At 39.5% G+C, this 21,888-nt stretch overlaps 1 pseudogene; it reads right to left on the bottom strand.

Moving 5' to 3' along the window:
* Nucleotides 1–14,340: 14,340 nt before the first annotated feature.
* On the bottom strand, nt 14,341–21,624 carry LOC145655550 (cytochrome P450 2K1-like; annotated as a pseudogene).
* Between the last annotated feature and the right edge of the window lie 264 nt (nt 21,625–21,888).

Below are 21,888 nucleotides of genomic sequence, written 5' to 3'. Positions count from 1 at the left end.
TTATACACACTACTCCAGTGTGACATTTATTTCTGTGTTCCTTTCAATAAAAAATAATCACATCATTGTGGTACAAAGTTTCTTCAACAAAATTCCCTTGCTAAACAAGAGAATTCATTCTAAAAATGTGGATGTTGGCAGCTGTCCCTAAACATTGTCAATTCACATCAGAGTGTAACTGGCAAACTGTCAAGACTACTGCAGCTACACATTCTTCTGTTTGAAAATGTGTGAAGATGATCACTGTAGATCATTGAGGCACCTCTATCACTGCAGATCAAACTGCCACTGATTTTACCCCTGATTTCCACTACCTGAATGCACAGACTTTCATTCTTAAAAGGAATGAACTGAAATAAAATGCTATTTGAAAATAATTATTGCTCATACTCTGGGGAGCTCAGATTAGATTTTAGGACATTCTCATTTACAAACAGTCTATCTATTTTTCTATTTTTATTTTTCACTATCTCAGGAAATTGCCTATGTTTATAAATGCTTACAGCTGATGTCTGTCATGAACTGAAACAAAAAAGGGGTCAATCTGACATTTTAGAACTTGAAAGTTGTACAATGGATAAGATAATGTTGTCTTGACATCATGCTCAGAACAAAGAAACAGTAACCTCCCCAAGAAGCAAGAAACCTCCAGCATACACTTCCAAAAGGGCTCAGTAACTGGCAAAAGTGGCACAGTGACTTCTGTTGAGCTGTAACTCACAACCGCAAGGGCCTCTGTGAATTATGACTGCAATCTGAAGCATTAGTGCCTTTAATCTCATGAAAAAGCCTTAGCAGCACGCAGCCCATTGTCTGAAATAAGATAACCCAGCGCAACCTGGTTTTATGTGATAAAGGAGCCCTGACAAACAGAAACACAAGGTGTTACCTTTTTTGGCACATGTATGAAAAGCATGTGCAACGCACAATTATAAGTCAAGGTGAATCCCTGTGTAAAAGGACTGGGAAAAGTGAAATATATACTGGCGAGTGTGATGAATAATTAGGATCTTCTGAGTCTACTATATGGCACTTCTATTAACACTTATAATCATATCCATATTCTGCTATACAGTATCCATACGATGAGGGGTGGTGCCTGTGGTAGATTATGTTATATAGTTGTGCCTATAGTATTTGATTTGCTCCCCTGATAAGCCTTGTAATCCTGGAAATCCCTGCATTGTCATTTTAGTCACTCACTGGGAAGAGGTTGAGTTTTGTTAGAAGTTACAAGAGGTGGGTGTGGATTGTTTTACTTAGCCTTTATTGTTCTGCCAGTTCTGCCAGAGATTAAATCAAACAATATCACATGTGATATTGCTTTTATACAACAGTTCCACAAGTGCCATTTATTAGTTAACACTAATAATCTACAATATGTTATGATTTGTTTGTTTATTTACTAATTTATTTGGTTCTGTCAACACAAATAGCTCCGCAAATGGACTGGTACTGAACTGTCACCAAACAACACAAACATTTTCCCATAGGTTGCTACTTTGTGGAGGTTTATGTTACCACAGGCCGGCTACTTTTATAATGTACATTTATCTGCATGTTCCCATTTATTGTGCAAACAGAAAAATATGAGTCTTTTGACAAATCATTTGATGACGTGACTCTGATGAGATAACAGCAAATGTTACAATCTAAGATAGATAACAATTGTAATTAAGGGTTAATAAAATGCACTTGTAAAGCAGAGTACCATTATACTCTATATCAGCACTCATGAAATCTCTATCGTCTAATCAAAGAACTAACTGTTCTATAATAAACAATATCATTGGATTTTAATGTTGAGCTGAGTTTTGGTCTGTCTTGTTCTTGTTACTTTTACTTAATTTTCACAATAATACACACAACCATTTACATGGAACTCCAATTTCATTGTGCCAACCCTTCCGTTTTTGTACAATAAAAGATGTCTAAAAATGACCGCAACACACATTCCAAAGTCATAAAAAATATGTGATTGCGCTGGAAGTGACAGAGTGTACCTGGAGTCTCATTCAACCTCTTTCTTGATATTCTGCTGGAGATGCTTCCGAATTGACCTGTAAGAGGATAGAAACTGTCTGGGGGTTTATGAAACAGCCAGTGATAGAATGCATGTGTACATGTGTTTTGTATGAGAGAGAGATCGCAAGAGAGAGATGTAGAGAGATCTAGCTGCTTGCCCAGATTTTGGATATATAGCCTTAATGTTTAGCAGACACATTTAGGCCAAGATTTGCCACAACATGACAACAAATATGCCATGACAAGATTGGTTCATTTAGGCCAAGGCTAAATCTGATCCTGGCATTTCATCAGCATTTCTCCTGTGATATTTTATAGTGACACTTAATAAGGCTTGTAGAAATACAACCACCCAGAACCTTCAACTTCCCAAGAATCATTTTATATAATGTGAATGGTTAGTGGCTTTCATGGCTATGCAGAGACAATGGAAAGACCGTAGGTCCACCAAAAGCTTTAATCAGCTACTTTGGGTGGACCCACTTGCACATGAAAGCAGTAATTTAAATATTCAATCCATTAACTGCTTTATAGTTATGCAATTGTCTCCCCTCTATGATCACCACATCTGTCAGAGCATTTTCCCCTAGTCCTGTCTGAAGCAGAGCAGAGCCCTGATCGATGCTATTGTTTTTTGGGCAGGCTTTAGCAAGTGATTGCTGTCTCTTTACACGCTTCTCAGAAAAGACATGTTCTTTGTCTTGTGTTACTCAAAGGTGGTTCTGTGTGCTAAAACAACATCTTGACCTTTCAGCGATGCTGCCACACTGAAAAACAGAAGGCCAAGAAAAAAACAGCTTCTATTCTTAGACTCTCTGGCACTCTAAGTGCTTGCTGATACCTTGCTGACTGCAGTATTTCCTACACCTTTCCAACTGAGAGGCTCCTGAACTTGCAGCACCTCTGTCAATTAATCAATTGCATAACAAGAGTTCATCCACTCTATAATTGAGGGAGATACCCCCTCTAATCATTAATGCTCATCATTACAAAGACCATTAGTGTAAGCTGATGAAAAATTACTATTGGTCCTGATCAAACAAGGTTTCATAGACTTTAATGAGCACAGCAGACGCAAGGCTACACTGGGGGTCTGCAGCCTTTTGTAGTGCTTTTATTTTTAGGACTCATGTAAGGTGGTGCATGACCACCATGTGCATTGTAAGCTGTTGCCTTGGAAACAGGAGAAGCCATAGCACTGGCTGTGCAATGTTGCATCATTCATTGTTATAGCTTTCAAGAAAGCCCAGGTTGAGGAAATCATACATTCAAGCTTTAATGCATGCTTTCATACTAGTGCATAGTCCCAAAAAGCATTTGGAAATGGATGACAAACAGTGGCCACTGCATCCTCCTTAAGCCCAGAAAGCAAGAAGAAATTCTGAATATTGCAGCTAAGAAACCAATTTGTCAGTAGATCCAAATTTGGAAGACATTTCATGCCATGTCTGGTGTTCTTTGCAGTGATGACCAGTCTTACCTAAGCATTTCATTATTCACTGCTGATTTCCAGATATTTGTCACCTGGGATGCCCTACAGTGCTCCTTGCAGTCATAAGCACAGTTGCCCAATGAAATTCATTCAAACCAAGCTTCATTCAGCTAACTGACCTCTGGAAAGAAAAGGTGATCACAGCAGAGTACAGCTAGAACAGAGATAACCATTCTCAGGTCAGTTCAACTTCACAATCTCTTACCCTCTTTTGTACCAGGCCACATTTAAAGTGAATAAAAGTAAGAGGTAACTTGGCATCATTTGGTAGCAAGATTTGTTAACCACTAGACTGATTAAACTGTGCTTTATGTGCAATTATTTCTGAGGATACAAAGCACTCAAATAATCAGAATTTTTTGATGTTCATATTGTCTTCTATATTAAAGCAATTAAAATGTTGGTGGACTGATTCCATTTTCCAGCACAGTAATTTAGCCTTTATGTACTTATTCATGTGGAGCCAGACTATGATAAATCTCTCTCTCACACACTCACTCACTCACACACTCACTCACACACACACACACACACACACACACACACACACACACACACACACACACACACACACACACACACACACACACACACACACACACACACACACACACACACACACACACACACACACACCCCACATAGCAAGTCATATGATACAGGACAAAAAAAGGTGCAGTAATTTTCTAATATGCAGTGTGAAGCACACTCTACGTTACCATGAACATCACAATTCCCCCTACAATTTTTTGCAATTTAAAAAAATATGCTGGGTGAAGTGATGTGTAACTCTGGACACATGATTCAAAGTAAACAATGCTTCGTCATGCTTCTCCACACCAGCCACTCCCCCACAGCAAGGGATGTTGGTGGCAGGGGACAAAAAAACCAGAGTGGTTTAACTAAATCCTTCTAATTGAACAGAATATACCACAGCAAAATTCGATGAAAGATGCAGTTCTTTTATTACAGCTCTTTTACACATGTCCATATTGAGAAACATGTCATTTTAAGTCTGCTGGCCTTAATATTTTATACATGGATGCAGCAGCTGGGAAGAGAATGTTTTTGTCAGTTGCTCTTCAGTTGTCCAGAGAGTACAGACAGCACATACCCTGGAACAAATGCAATTTCCCTCTTCATTAAAATGATTGTTTTTTTTTAATTATTATTATGCCAGAAATGGTTTCCAGCAACATGCTTTCCTTTCTCAAAACTGTGTTTGGACCACTCAAGGACCTATATTCACCCATTCCTCAGGCTATTTAAGTCTTTTTTTTTTCATAATCTTAATGCATATTCCATATGCAGGTTGTCAAGGTTCAGATGGCTTCCTGGACAGCAAAATGAAGGTTAAATGCACATTTATAATCAGTATGGAATAATGCATTCCATTTTGTGATTAGCGATAGACGTGGTTATTTTTACTCCATCCAGATTAATGAGGTCCATATTCTTATTGGTCCAGTTTCCCTAGAATGTTTGCATTTCTCCAGATTATTTGTCTTTGTATTGCTAATCCTAGCAAGCATTGTTATTATTACAAACTCAGCCTGTATTTAATCATCTTTTTTATTCATTTAGTCTTTTAATCATCTTTTCTTATACAGACACATACATAATAAGAGATGTGCAAAATGTATGATGTATAGTCCATGTATCATATCCAAGAGCCTTTTATCCCTTTTAATGCCTTTTAAAAATCTTTTTTCCAGTGGCATATCAGAGTGTGATTCCTGCTATGCCAAAAGTATTATTACATATTTTTTCCTTTGGCTAGTTTCTGTTCCCATCTCTCCAGACTGCAAGCGTCCTGTGCTGTCCCATTTCTCTTTCACATTCTCTCTCTCTCTCCTGCCCTCTCTCTCACTCCAATAATAGCATACTTCCTGTGGCTCCTGTAGTTCCATTACTAACTGTAACGCTCTCTGAGATCCTAATCATGCTGTATCAAGTGTAGGTAGACACGAAAGCAAAGGGACCCAGTAAATTTTCATATGGTAGTTTACACCAAGATTTGTTGGGAGATCTGTTTTCTGTTGTGATATGTGGAACTGATATTAGCTTTTGATGAATTGCTATAAAGAAATATTATGAACCCATAGAGGGGTGTCATCATTTTTATTTGAAATATGAATGGATGCTGAGGAACACAAAGGTGGGAATACATGTGTAGGTTAAGTCAGGTTACAGTGTGATAAATCACTCCCACCGTCATTTAAACATGCTTTTCTAACCATAGTTTACTATACCATGTAATGGACACCTGAGTCTTAAGGTGGACCCCTAAAGCTACCAGTAAAATGACACTCATGAGTTAGGTGATGTTTCAGCAAGGTCCCTCGCTGTCTCTTGCAGACTCCTCTGCGGTGACTCTGCGGCGGCGCACTGGCTCAGATGAAACCACGTTTCCCCTTTACCCTTCAGGCGTACGGCGTGGCTGGTTCTTTCTGTCACCTGGAATGGACCTGTCCACCTCGGCTCACTCCATTTTCTCTTGATGACTCTCAGCAGCACCCAGTCCCTAACGGGTATCGTCTGGGTTTGTCTGCTCCCTGTCCGGTCCCCCTCCTGCGTGGAGAAAGCTGAAACGATACTTTGCAATTCATTAAAGTATGATGTGTGTGTGAGATGTCTTTGTTTTCTCATTTATTGTTAAGGGTCCCTGGGGTCCTGGAAGTCCTCGACCTGTCTGCAATTCAAAAGGGGTAAAACCAGTTGTTGCATTTACTGAACATCTCATTTGCATTAATGCCAAAGGGAAGGTGTCAACCAAATTTAATTTTGTCTGTGCACAGATTTTGGCCACGTACGTGTACCCCTGTGCTGAGTCCACCATGTCTGTGTAGTCAATTACTATCTCTTCCCCTGGTGTTAATGACAACGGATACTTACCGGGTGCCACCTTAATTGCAGGTTTGGGATTGTACTGTTGACATACTCTACATGTCCCCTGCACTTTTGAGGAGAGACCACAGGTTCTCAATGGGACTAAGATCTGGGGAGTTTCCTGGCCATGGACCAAAAATGTCAATGTTTTGTTCACCGAGCCACTTGGTTATCATCATTTTGGCCTTGTGACATGGTGCTCTGGAAAAAGCATCCCACTAGCAAGTCTGGGTTTGACATCCTAAGACGGCGGCTTCGTAGCTAGCAAGCTATAGCGCCAACTAGCTACTGAAACTCTGCATTTCCATACAATTATGTCGCTATTAACAAGATAGCGAAGATTAATTAGCTACTTTGTTTCATTCTTTGGAAAGGTGCCATTTATAGTGATATAGATGGCTACTTATGTGGTGTTGCTTAAACGTACAGGTTTGATGGTATAGATTGACTTTTGCTAGCTAATATAGAGCTAACTAGCGAGCTAATAGAAATAGCTAGCTAGCAGAAAACGTTCGCCATTAGCGATCACAAAACCAGGTACAACTAGGAAACTCATTGCGCTCCATTGGTTGCCCGAACAGTTACATTTCTAACAGTGATTTAATATCGGTACTTACTTAATACTTTTGTTGTTTTTATTAATTTAACTGGTGGAGTTTCTGTCAGCCACGACCCTCATGTTTCTCCAGTGGTGGTGTTCATCTCTGCCCATCTGAATTATTGCATTTAACTACTTGTTGTTTCACGTTGACATTTTTTTTTATTATCGGGGACACTGCGTGTATATAAGCAGATATGATTTCTTTTCCGCCATCTGTTTCCATCTTCTTGTTGTCCATGATTTTTCTTCAAAAGAGTGGACATATTCCAGTTAGCTAGACTCTCTCTCCAGATACCGTTTTAGACAGATAAACGTCGGCTGGCCCTAAATGATGGCTTTGGCTCAACGTCCACGATAAAGCGTCAAACTATTGGCTGTGGAAAAACAACCAGTTTAAGACAAGACATGCGGTGCGTAAAGATACGAAAGAGCTTAAACGTACCGCTTGTCTAAACAGACTTTTGGGGGATATGAATAAGCATAAAACGGACAAGTAAGACACATGAAAATGACCATTGCCAGAGTGAAGGACAACTGATATTCAAGTCAATTATATTTAAAGGTATTTCAACGCAGACGTCGCCCCTGTGTGGCGAACTGTGTTAACCCTGAGTGACCGTGTTAATAGAGTTATGGTTACTGCACAATATTTTATCTTTTTAACCTATCGTCCTTCTTTTTTAAACAAAGTAAAAGCGCATATGAAAAATCTACATATGCTTTCTACTTTATATATATAAATTATATTGGCTGTGGAACCAAAGTATTAATCAATCTTTTTTCTGGAAAGCCCAGTAATATGAAGGCAACCTAGCTTTAGGAGGCTCAGTGAATGTTTACTTTGCATTTCTTGACTGACAGGAGAGCATAATCTCTCCTGTCTTGGACAATAAAGCATTCGTGTGAGTATTACTGAAAAACACTAACCATAAGAGAAAAAAGCATATTTTTTTCAATTGTTGTGTCCTGTGTTCGTTTGGTGTGTGTGTGTGTGTGTGTGTGTGTGTGTGTGTGTGTGTGTGTGTGTATCCATAAGACAAGCTTCCACTGTTGACAGCATTTGACCTCACCCTCAACCACTCTCCTCCGACCCACAAAGCGGCCAATGTTCTGGACCTGATCTTCACCTGTACCACCACAACATCGGACATCAGTCACCCCCCTCCACCTCTCGGACCATCACTTTCTATCCTTCTCTCTCTCCCTTCCTTCTCTTTCCATCCTGTCCTCTCCAACATGTTCCTCCTTCCTCCATCACAATCTGCACTCCATAACTCCCTCTTCCCTTACTTCTACTGTTTTGTCCACCCTTCCTCACCCTGACTCTCTGTCTTCTCTCTCTTTGGATACAGTTACAAATTCTTTCATTTCTACACTCTCCTCGTTAATGAATCTTCTGTGCCCTCTCTCCTCTAGACTTGCTAAGTCCTCCCCACCTGCCCCCTGGCTAACAGAAACACTTCGCTGCCACAGGAGAGAACGAAGGACTGCAGAGAGGCGGTGGAGGAAATCTCACGTAGATTCAGACCTCAGCTCATACAAGTCTCTCCTTTCCAAGTTCTCACTGGAAGTAACATCTGCAAAGTCATCCTACTACAGAGAGAATTTCAAATCATCAGCATCTGATCCACGCAAGCTCTTCACTATTTTTTCTTCTCTCCTTAATCCTCCCCCTCCCCCTCCTTCCTCTTACTCTTACTCTGGAGGATTTTATCACCTTCTTTGAGGAGAAGGTTGCAGCAATCCGCCAGTCCTTTTCCTCTGTGCCCACTCTTCCAACCAACATATATTCCCCAACATCCAACTCTCTGACCTATTTTTCTCCTCTTTCCTCAGATTAAATTCTTCAACTCCTCACTTCCTGCAATCTGACTACATGTCTGCTGGATCCTCTGTTCCAGACAATCGCAAGAGATCTGCTTCCTTTCATCTCTTTCATCATCAACAACTCCTTATCTTCTGGATGCGTGCCTACTGCATTCAAAACCGCCAGGGTGGTACCAATCCTCAAGAAGGCCACACTTGACAGCTTCAGTGTTACCAACTACAGACTGGTATCACTTCTCTCTTTTCTCTCAAAAGCCCTTTAAAGCAGTTTATAATCAATTCTTTTTTTCACCCAGAACCAGCTGCATGATCCCAACCAGTCTGGCTACAAACCGGCACAGGTGACATGGAGAGGATCCACATCCAAACCATGTAGACTCTCCACTGGTGTTCCACAAGGCTCAGTATTAGGCCCCCTTCTCTTCTCTTTGTATACTCATTATCTTGGTGATGTAACATCTTCTCATGGTTTCTCCTACCACTGCTATGCTGATAACACTCAATTATTTCTTTCTTTTCCACCCTCTGACATGCAGGTCTCCAGATGTATCTCAGCATGTTTGACTGACATTGCGTCATGGATGATAGCCCACCACTTGAAGCTCAACCCCAGTAAAACCGAGCTTCTGTTCATCCCAGGTACTCCCAACCCTTACCATGACCTCACTGTTTCCTTTGAGAACTCCCTAGTATCACCATTCGAAGCTGCCTGTAGCCTGGGCGTAACTTTGGACAACCAGTTGTCGTTTTGAACTCGTTTCTAATCTAACCCGGTCTTGGAGATTCCTCCTTTGTAACATATGATGGATTCGACCCTTTCTCTCACAGGAAGCTACCCAGGTGCTTGTGCAGTCTCTTGTGATCTCAAAGCCAGACTACTGCAACTTGCTACTTGCTGGTCTTCCTCTAAGAGCCATCAAAGCTCTACAAGTTGTCCAGAATGCAGCAGCACGACTGGTCTTCAATCTTCCGAAGTTCACACATTACGCCACTGCTGCGCTTTCTTCACTGGCTTCCTGTAGCTGCACGCATCAGATTTAAAACCTTGATGCTTGCCTACAAAGCCAAAAATCGACCAGCCCCTTCATACATGAGGTCAATGGTCAAAGCCCAATCTATACCTCGAGTAATTCGAACCTCAAGTACGGCTCGGCTTGAAATACCTTGCTTCAGGTCTTATGGATGACAAGCATCGAGACTATTTTCTGTCTTGGCTCCAAAATGGTGGCATGAACTCCCACTTCCTGTCCGGACAGCAGAGTCCCTTGCAGTCTTCAAATGCAGACTGAAGACCCATCTATTTGCAGAATATTTAAAGGACAACTGACACTGCTCCCATATTGACTGACTAAATTAATACTTTTTGTAGGGTATTGTTTATGTTGTTTAACAAACTCTAGCACTTATTGTTTATAGCACTTATCATTGTTTAAGATAGACCTTATGTATTTTGTACTTCTAGTTATTAGCATTCATCCCTGTATTCTACAGTATTCTAGTTCATTGGTATGTCTGATTCTAAACTACTGTACTGTACTTGGATATATTCTATGAGTAAATGACAAAGCACTTTTGTAAGTTGCTCTGGATAAGAGCGTCTGCTAAATGCCGTAAATGTAAATGTGTGTGTGTGTGTGTGTGTGTGTGTGTGTGTGTGTGTGTGTGTGTGTTCCATTCTAGATCCACTTCTAGATTCCATTACAGAGTTTCATGTTTGCAGAAAATCAGGAGACAAGACTCTGCCCACCCTGAGGAGAAATAAAAGAGGGAAGAAGCTAGAGGAAGAGAGAGATGTTCTCTTGAGTTGTTTGTTAGCAGTGTTGATGGTTGGCTTAGTGTATGACTTTGCTTCCCATGTTGACTTTGCACTAGCAGTTTGTTTTTGCCGTTGTGTATTTGTATATGTTCCACTTTGTTCCCTTTGTTGTGTTTCACTGGTAAGTAGGAAGTGACTGCCATTTTGTTTGGGGGGTGGGTTTGCTCTGTGTTTTCCACGTAGTGTAGTTGTATGTGTATTTTTCTTTTGTCTGTTTAGGTTTAGTGAGTTATTTTGGCCTGTGTCACTCCTGACGTTATAATCCAGTGTTACACTGTCTCTTATATATATATATATATATATATATATATATATATATATATATATATATATATATATATATATATATATATAATATAAATATATAAATATCATACTGTCTATTGTACAATACACTGTATATCATTGAACTGTTTTGGTTTGTCGCTGTCTGACTTCATTTCCACCATTCCACTTGATTTGTGGTTTTTATCACATTTCTTCTTACGACCTGGAGCCTTAAATGTTGTCACAATTTTCATTAATAATTTTACAATAAGCATTTAATTATGCTTTAATTGGGGTGCATGTACATAAAGCTTCTCAATGCTTATCTAGGATTTGTTTGTCAGTGTTGTAGATGAGACAAAAATATCACCTTAGGTTAGCACTCATGCTTTGAGAAGCTTTAAGAATATAGGCCTAGATTTAGTAAAATTAAAGTTTAGTTAAGCCTCTTTTCCTGTAAACATTCTTTTAGTTACCTCAACACCACCTATTTTTCACACACATACTGTTAGCTTTAGTCTTTGAGCAAGTAGTATACTCTAGTATCTGAAACAACAGAAAGGACAAAACAATATGAGCTGAAAACAGAAGAAAATGGAAATATAATGCTCTGTAAGTGTATGTAGCATTTAATATGAGAGTGCGCTGACCAAACATGCTGCAATGAACAGGTGATGCCTTTAGGATGTGCAGATTGTGGGGACATTCTGTTTCATGAATTCTAATGGTTTTTTTTAAATACCTAAATTGTTATTACTTTTCTATCATTACTTTTGCACTGTTAGAATAGATCTGTATATATCTATGATAAACTGTGGACCTCCGTAATAGGCATGCTACAGCCCTAGCTACAAAATCTAGATAATTTTCTGGTGTCAGATGATCTAATCTGGTCAATGATGGTCAAGATAGTTGAAAAGCTGGACATCCAGGCAATAGATGTACTTTATGCTATTAAATCATCTGATTAAACTGGTAGACTAGCAAAAGCTACGTTTTGTTTCAGGTTTGATGGTTTAGCCACAATTTCCAACTGGACAGCAGGTCCAGCAGCATAAACAACTTGACCAAGCTATTCAACCAGTATGATTGAGCAGTTGGGTCATACTGGTCAAATCTCAATCTGATTATACTGGGCAACCAGTTTGGTCATTGGTTATGCTGGCCAACTATCTTGTTCTTATCTTATCTGAAGTGTAATGCTTATAGATACATACAAAACACTCTTAATTGTAGGTATTTATCCAGAAACCAGAGTTGTATTATGCAGCATCTCTTTAGATTGAATACTATTCTGTAAAATAGTAGGCAGGTATTTAGACAGAACCTGAATTGTGTTAAATGGGATTTATATCAGCGTTTGTAAGGCTGCGATATGTACAACCTAGCATAAATAAATACGCTAGAATGTATAGCACGAATAGCCAGCCATGATAAAACCATGGTAACCTAAAAACGTACTTTTCACTTGGTTGTTGTTGCTTCCCGCTGGTCTCATTGAAGTCCAATCGCCTCTGTGTCCTCTGGAAACAGCACTTCTGTTGTGTTGGGAATGGATTTGAAGCATTTTTGAAGTTGCATGTGTTTTCTGAATTTGAACCGGGTTGTGTTGTCATTTTGATGAATGTGCTTTATGTATTTGCATTGCGTTTGTGAAATGTATCGCAAGTGTTGTCATTTTGATGAATGTGCTTTATGTATTTGCAGCACGATGGGTCTTCCCTGCAACCGTAGTGGGTGTGGAGTGTGAATCAAGCTCCAACTTTGCTAAAATGAAAATGTAAATAAAACATTTTCTCTCTTGCACTTTATGTATGTTCTTTAGAAAGGCTCTTCGTTCGGCTCTACATTCCTTCACTTACACACAACCCCACACCTGTTCCACCTTCTAGCTTGCCAAATGAGAGTAGGGAGGATTGGGAACTTTCTGCTCACCTACCCGACAGGCAAACCTAAAAGCCACCCTGAAATCATGTGATGAGCGACCCCAGCCCTTAAATTCTGACTCGAGATACCCTAACACAAAATCGATTCCGGTTGAGTCTAAAATGAGAAACTCCAAAACCAGTGGCAATGCTTAACAAGTGCCTTTGACCTTGCTATTCAACCATGCCATCTGATGGACAGCAGTGGGGAAGTCATTTTACATTCTCAAAACCTAACCCCAACAACATATACAATGTGTCATCGCAGTGCTATTGAAAATCTTGGGATTATGAGTGAGTGAGCTCTCATAGAGCTCCTAAAATGATCCAGTTCAAGGGTGAACTGTGACCTGATCCTGAACTCAACTCAACAAACAGGTAACGGGGTCAGCATGGTCTACTTTGATGCCAGTTCGCTGTGTGTTATCATACTACCTGACCACAGAATGACATTTAGGCAAATCCAGTCTAGTTCAATGATTATTTAGGACACACTTCCCTTTCAGGAGTCCCAGTTTAGTGTTCCAAAATCCATGGCATTTCCCTTTTGGCTCTATTTAGTTGTTAATCAATTTTTTTTTCTCTTTCTAGTTTTGTGGTAGCTTGGTGGTTAAGGTAGTTGACTTGTAATCAGAAGATTGTGGTTTCAAGCACCACTGCTGCCAGGTTGCCACTGATGGGCCCCTGAGCAAGACCCTTAACCTTCAGTTGCTCAAGTTGTACTCAGTCATAATTGTAAGTTGCTTTGGATAGAAGCATCTGCAAATGTTATTTGTGGTTTTTCTACAACAATTACTATACCTATAGCTTCATTTTAGTTGGTTCCATATACTCAAGCCCTGTTTATTTACTATATATGTTTATTAACATTTAATTTACCATATAATGCAGGATTCACTTTCATTTTTATAATCCCTGCATACGTGATTAGGACTCTGACTAACCATAACCTGAGTGAGACTGAATTAATATAAAGCTTTTTTTAAAGTAATTACACTTCAATTATAATTAACATATTTCCCTACATTTAGCATGGTGCCCTGGTTAAAGGTATTTTGACAAATTTAAAACATACATTGCTACTATTTCAATCCACTAACAAAAAACTTGATCATCTTAGGGAGGACAAGATGCAACAATTTCTATCAAATGTTTCCAGATGATGAGAGTGTTTACAGTGAAATGCATCATACCTTGTGCAGTAGAAATATTAGACTTTATTTGAAGATTATGGCAAAACAGAGGCAGACTTCCCATGTTGTTCATATGTGTCACACTACTGTCAGATGAAACATTTGTAATAATGTATATACGAATTATACTGAGGGATGACTATGAACTTGACTTGGCATGAAAAACTAAAAGCACTGTTAATATTTACTGTAAATTATTAAGGTTCATTCACATATAAGAAATCATACATTTATTATAAAACTGAATGTTACTCAGCAATATGAATGATGAGGGTTTAATTTTAGGTGCCAAGTGTTGGGGCAGATAAGTGAGTTACATGTGAATGTGTTGGTCACGTGTGATGAACTTTGAAATCCAGGTTGCACCAGTGCCTGTGAATTTTTAAATAGTATTTTGCCAATATTATTCCAACCTTGAATGTAAATACTACCCTTACATGTTAAAAGTGAATGGATTATGCCAAGTAGTTTACTGCGCTGAGCTTATGGGGAGAGGGGTCAACGTGAAGCCCACAGCTGGCATGAGGTCCAACTGTTCCTCAGACACGCCAGGTGAAACGAAAGTGCTGCAGAAGAGTGGCGAAGAAGAGGAACAGCTCCATCCTGGCCAGACTCTCTCCCAGACACACCCTACGCCCTTAACAGACACACAGACAGACATTTAAAGTACAACATGAAATCTGGAGCACCAGATCAATGACAGAAAATGATTTCAGTGCACCTCCACAGAAGGGCATGAAGGCATCTCTCTTAATGAAGTGTCCCTACTCATCGAGGAAGTGTCCTGGATTAAAAGTGTAAGGGCTCTCCCACTCATTCTCATCCTTCAACACGGATGTCAAAAGAGCAAATACACAGGTTCCCTGCAAAGAATCACAGTTTTAGCTTAAGCAGGAAGCTAGTGACAGCTTTCTCTGGTATGACAACAGTGCAAAATTTAAATTTACGCAGCCATTTTGTCATGTCTTTGTTATATTTATAAACCAGCCAGTTTCAGCTCTCAGTCTCCTACGTACATTTAATAATTTTATCCTATGCATGCTTTTGTTGTATTGCTTTTAGACTCTTCTCAGTTAATCTAACAGCCTGACCTTCTTGATGAAGAAGCCTTGGAAGTTAATATCACAGGTAGTGCTGTGAGGGAGACTCATGGGTACTATGTCTGCCAGTCTCTGTGTCTCATGGATGACTGCATCTGTGTAAGGCAGGTTCTTGTGGTCATCCAGCACTGGCTGGCGGCCTCCAACCACCCTGTCAATCTCCTGTTGTACCTGATCTGGAGCACAACAGAAGATATTGTCTCGTGTTTTTAAGAAGACAAAAGCAATCAACTCTTTCAATATTACAATATAAACAAATACAAGAAGCAACCATGGTAAACCCTCAAACACCATCAAGCACCTCTTTGTCTTCCTCATTGGAGAAATGTCTTGGACACTGGATATTCACATTGCAGTTGGAATTCTTACCTTGTATGTGGGGGTACTTGGCCATTAAGCAGAATGCCCCAGTGGAGCGTTGTGCTGGTTGTCTCAGTACCAGCAGCAAACAGGTTGGAAACAGTTTGAAGGAGATTCTGTGCATGGAACAATGAGTTCTTTTTTCCAGCCTCCTAACCAATAATCAGAAGGGATCAATTAGTCAGCCAACATAAGAGACCACTTTCTTCCATCAGAGTACAACTGAGTAATACCAGGGATCATATAGAGAGATGTTTGAAAACCATCAAACCACTGGCTTTTTCCATACCAAGCCTAATCAGCTGGCCTAACAGTGAACCAATTCAACAAGCATGAAAAGGTTTTCTTAAGAAGTCCCATTTTATTTATATTTTTAAGGAACCAGTTTTGCTGTGCTAAAACCTATAAAGAAGCTTAAAATCATAAGGTTCCATTTATGCTTGCCAACTTAAGCCATTGTTTCATCCATGTTCATTTGTATGGTGGCCAGGAAGACCCAACATGCTGCAACTACATTAAACACATTCATCAAAACACATGTGCTACATTTCAGAAATGCAATGCAAATTCATGAATGTTATACAAATTCCAAAAACATTTTATTCAAAATGACAACATATGCTACATTTCAGAAATGCAGTGCAAATTCAAAAAACACATGCAACTTCAGAAATGCTACAAATCCAGTCACAACACAATGAAAGTGTTGTTTCAGGGGGACACAAAAAGGGGTTATTCAACCAAACAGCCAGTGAAAAGTAATTTATATTTGTGATTTCCAAAGTTTTGTCACTGGTGGTACAGAATGAACAATTGGCCTATTTGTGCTTTGCATTCTTGCACGTTTGGTTGTAAAGAATGCAGCCTTAAAGAACACTGATAAAACAAAATCCCAACTAACAGAAATATAAACCTGATCCTGCCAGTTAATAACTAGCTAGATGCATTCAGAGTGTGTTACTATTTTAAACTCCAGTTCAGCCTAAAGAGATTCTGTCGAATACAACTAGGTTTCTGTCCATATACCTACTTTTAGAGCGTTATTGATTTCAAACCATATTTTGTATGTATGTAAAAACAACACACTTGAGATTAACTAGTAAGAATAAGACAATTGACAAGATGGTCACTGTAGCAGACCAGTTAAACTATCAAACCTGAACAAAAACATAGTGTATCCTGTAAATTAGTAACACACTCTGAAGGTAGCTAGCTAGCTAGCTAACTAACTACGTATTAAGCCAGAAACATAGTCGCGTTAAATGGGATTTTTTTTTTCATCAGCGTTCTTTAAAGCTGCATTACAACCTAGCAGAATTAAATATGCAAAACTGCTGAGCATGAATAGATCAGTTGTTCATTCTGTATCAACATAATCCATAACAAACGATATAACCATGGTAATCACAAATATAAATATTTTTCATTAGCTACTCGGTCACCACTGGTCTCATAGGAGTCCATTCCCTCTCCGTGTCCTCAGAAACATGTCCGTCGTGTTGTAGCTGTTATTTGCAGGGTTTCTGAAGTTGCATGCGTTTTTTGATTTTGCATCACGTTTCATTTGCAGCACAGTGGGTCTTCACATTCATCGTACATTTGTGTTATTTTTAATTTTATTTTCTGCAATCTGAACAGTGTTACATTTAACTTTCCACTGAATTAAGAGAGTCAATCAAGGACACTCTGCCAATTGTAAACGCAATGTGTATAAATACTGCTATTATCAATGTTTAAACACCAGTTAAAGAGGTGTATACCAAGCTTGAAACAGGTGTTTGACAGTTCATGACTGAACTTGCTTTGGAGCAAGGGAAAGACATTCCTGTCTCCCATGAATATTGCCCCTATCTGTATTGTGAATTGTGTGATTTTTGTGTGCTTGTTTTTGTCCCACACAGAGCATCACGCACACATGGACAATGTTCCAGGCTGCTGGAACTGTCCAAATGCCCCATAATAAGAAGTGATAACGGCCTTTTGAAAGCCAACTTTGATGTTGTCATTCTTGTGACATAGCGAACAGGGAATTCCTTTACACAGTGTGACAATCAGGCTTCCCACACTCATAGAGCTCCTTGTGCAAGTATAGTCAATTAAGCAAAACATGTTAATTTTGTTAGTCTTTCCACTACTGCTTCCACTTACTGTAGTACTAGCAATTAAACTTCACATCTAGTAGTTCTCTAGGTAATGCTGTCAGTTATTAGGGATCCCTGTATGACCTTTATTCTCATTTATCCTGTCTGTTTTTAAAAATGATATTACCTATATGAATCAATACATTAATTCCTTTAGAATTGGTGATTAGTTGCTAAACATCCTATCGATTGTTGATCAAACTCAAAATCTCCCACTGAGATGCAAACGAGAGTTTTCTGTTTCACCATTTGGCAGCCAGATAGTGCTACTGAAGCACTTTGAATTGCCACAGTATATGAAAAGTGCTATATAAATTAACTTAAGTTGCCTATTGATTAAAGGTCAGATTGAGTCGTCTTCTAGTTAGTCCTGTAGATTACTTTTGTTTTCTAAACAAATATTCTCATTTGTTTTATCTGGTTTCTCTCTTTATTCCCTCTATTCTTCAATGTATTATACACTATGCGATTGCTGATTAGTTCAACGTTCCATTAGCTGTCAAGTTTGTGGCTTCACTGGTGGCATTTCTAACCTGTGGTGGATGATCACGAGTTAGACAACTTGCGACTTCCAGTTGAGACTGATTAAAATATTTCCATATGCGATGGTGCCCCATTAATTTACTATAACTATAACAAATTTGATGAGTGCAGAATTATAAATTAGGAGTTCATACCACTACAGAGGTCATATGGATACTCCAAAATATGAGTGGTTGTATATGCACTATGTACAAGATAAAACTTGACACATTAAGCATTTCTGTATACAGCACAAGAAGGACATACCACGTTTTGTTTGCATGCTAGAAAACAGTCAATAAAGCCTCTGCACTCCTGAGGGTTCAGGGTCTCCTGGAGGCTGTGCACAAGCTGCATTATATCCTTCAGAGTTTTTTCACAGTTTGCCATGATAATTTTCCAGTCCTTTAGCCAGAGCCGAAGCCAGGGGAACATATTGTAAAGCTACAAACACACAGATTAACATTTTGTTATGTGCCTCCTACATTTATCCATACATCATCCTATCTTTGTGTCTCTTGCTTATTCAAAAACATAGCAGGGTACCTGTATAGAAGCTGAACCAGTGATCCTGATATTCTCATTGCTTCGGTTTACCATGTTTTGGAACCGAGGATCACTGTATTCAAACCTGCTTCCATATACAATGGCTGAGGTGATATTTGAGGCATTTATACAATAACCAATAACAGGATGTTAAATGTTCCCATATATTACATTTTGGATAAATGGATAATTACATTATGGATAATTTGGATAATTACATTTTTGGCTCAACTACAAAAAATAGTTACTTCTGGTAAGAGTAAAATAGAAAATATATACTTATGTCTCTTACCCTTAAAGTTCTCCACCACTTCCCTCAAATTCCACATCTCTTCTATGATTCTCTCTTCACTCCCTCTCTTGCCCTGCCCAAAGTCCTGCAGGGTGCTAAGGGCAAAGCGCCTCATCTCTTTCCAGTTCTCACCATTAGAAAACAGAATTCCTTGATCATAAACAGAAATCATTAAACCTTTGTTGTTAAACAGCTAAATGTCAGCGAAATGCCATAAATGTAAATGTAAACACAAAATGCAGAATGGTTTTTCATCTTAACTGTGAGACAACTGCATGTTTTTACAATATTTATATAAAACAGGTATTCATGATGAAACACACATTGGGAAACTGCTTATGATCTATTCCAGTGCAAAACCAAATTATAACCATGATTAATAAGGAAAATAACATAAAATAATAATTGTCTTCAGAAAATGGCCTTTTATGAAGAACATTGCTGGCCTGGCTTCCCTCTGGCTGTTTCACAACGGTTTCCCCTTTTCTCCTAATTCTTCTCTTACACTTTAGTCATGCTCTTTCACCATGAATCTTGTTTTATTAATGTTTCCCTTGTTGGTGTCACTCTGGGTGACTTCTCCTTCAGGATATAAACACCTCCCCTGCCCTTCTTTTGGAAAATCTGATCACACCTCCATCCTTATCCTGCCTGCATACAGACAAAACTCAAACAGGAAAAAAGGTTTTCTGATCAGTCTATCAATGGAGTGCAGAGGCCACCTTCACACTTCAGGACTGCTTTGAAACCACAGACTGGTGGATATTTTGTGACACAGCTGGCACTAACATCAATGAATTCTCAGACATATGTGGAATAGACTTTGCATGATCACTGACTACAAAGGAAGTTGGTACTGTGATAGGGGGGTTGACCTCCTCACTTGCAGAGAAGCTAAATGCTCATTATGCTCGGTTTGAGGAAAACATCCCCCTTGCTGCAAAACTCCCAGTAGATCAGGAGAGCTTTGTGTCTGAGGAGGTCAGATCCTTTAAGGCAGTTAACCCACGCAAGGTACCTGGTCCACAATTGGATACTGGACTACCTGATATGCAGACCCAAGGTGGGGAAAGTAGAAAACAGCTTCTCTTCAACACTGACTCTGAGCACAGGGGCTCCACAGGGTTGTGTGCTCAGCCCCCTCCTGTACTCCCCATTTACACATGACTGTGTAGCCAAACACACATCTAACATCATCTTCAAGTTTGCTGATAGCACAACCATCCTAGGCCTCATCACAAGGGGAGACAAGTCAACCTACAGAGACAAGGTTAGTGCTCTATCAAAGTGTTGCTACGACAACATCCTCCAGCTCAATGTCAGTAAAATGAAGGAGATGATTGTGGACTACAGGAAGCTGCATTTGGGTGGTCACTCTCGCCTATACATCAACGTATCCCAAGGGGAAAGAGTCGGTTGAGTTTTTCGGTATACACCTCACAGATGACCTCACCTGGTTCAACCACACCAACACACTGGTGAGATCAGCCCAACAGCACCTCTTCTTTCTGTGAAGGTTCAGGAGGTTTGGCCTGCCGCCTGACATTTTCACCACCTTTTATAGATCTAAAACAGAGAGCAAACCCACAGGTTGCATCACTGTCTGGTACTGCAGCTGCACTGCAAGTGACTGAAGGTCCTCCAGAGAGTAGTGAGGACTGCAGAATCCATCATAGGCCACAAACCTCCAGCCTTACAGGATAGCCATCAGTCCTGCTGCTTGAGGAAAATGAAAATGATGCAGCTAGACAGTAGCCACCCAGCACACAGCCTGCTCACTGTGTGTCACAGGCATCGCAGTTCCCACGGCGACATATTTACGTGCTTGGTTTGGTTTCTGTCCCTGGTATACTTGGCTCGGTTTTGTCAAGCTCTTGTTTTGGTTTCGTTCTGTTCCACCCCCGAGCCTGTATCCCCAGCTGTAATTATGTTCACCCGTGTCTGGTAATGTTTATCTGGATCTTCATCAGTCTTGGTTATTTAAGCCCTGTTTTGCTTTCCAGTTTGTCGGTTATTTTGGTTTGCCAGTTGTGTTTAGATTTGGTGTTGCTGTTGCTGTCATTGTCTCTGTTACTTCCTAGTTAGTTTCCTGAAGTCTACCTCATTCTGTGCTGATGAACAGTTTCTACCCTCCTATAAGGCTCTTAAACAGGATGTGAAACAGTTAGTCCTTAGTATTAGTTCTTGGCAGCACACCACTACTTGAACATTTCCACATAGTCACTATTAACATACAGGGTGTAGTTTATCTACAGATTACCCTGGGCTAATATATTCAATAGCAGGGGGCTCCTTATTAGGACTCTTCTGAAGTCTAGTCACCATCTATTCTGAAAAAAATCAAAACAAAAAAGTAAATAAATAATGAATGAAAAACAAATAATTTACCTAATTAAAATTTAAATAGTACCATGATCAACTCACACACACATTCCATCATCTAAATTGGCTGAATAAGGTTTTCTGAATCCTTGGCTGAAGTCATAGAATATGGGACTGATGTCTCTTGTCTCCAAATTCTTCTGCATGATTCACCAGTGCTTGTTTGACAGTTTGATATCCTGTCAGGACAACTACTTTCTTTGGACCAAAATACACAGTGAATATGGATCCATATTGTTTTGACATCTGCAAACACAAATTGGATGGATAAAAAGTTTTCTGTTAATACAATGTACTCTATACAATGGGTTGATGGATTTTTTTGAATTTTAAGTAAAGACACTGCCATATTTATTTATTTAGTTAGGGTTTCAGAAGTAATAATCACATTGTTGAACTTGTGACTTTATGAGTCAAGACTGATTTAACATAGTCCTTAAATAATAATTAATTCATTAATTTTCCCTGCTAATCAGAGTGGTGCGGTAACGTGCGGTGGCCCGAGTGCCG

Source organism: Electrophorus electricus, unplaced genomic scaffold (assembly GCF_041902795.1).
Source record: "Electrophorus electricus isolate QZ-2024a unplaced genomic scaffold, ASM4190279v1 Scaffold27, whole genome shotgun sequence".
Lineage (NCBI taxonomy): Eukaryota > Metazoa > Chordata > Actinopteri > Gymnotiformes > Gymnotidae > Electrophorus > Electrophorus electricus.
This window is presented reverse-complemented; position numbering and strand designations above follow the sequence as displayed.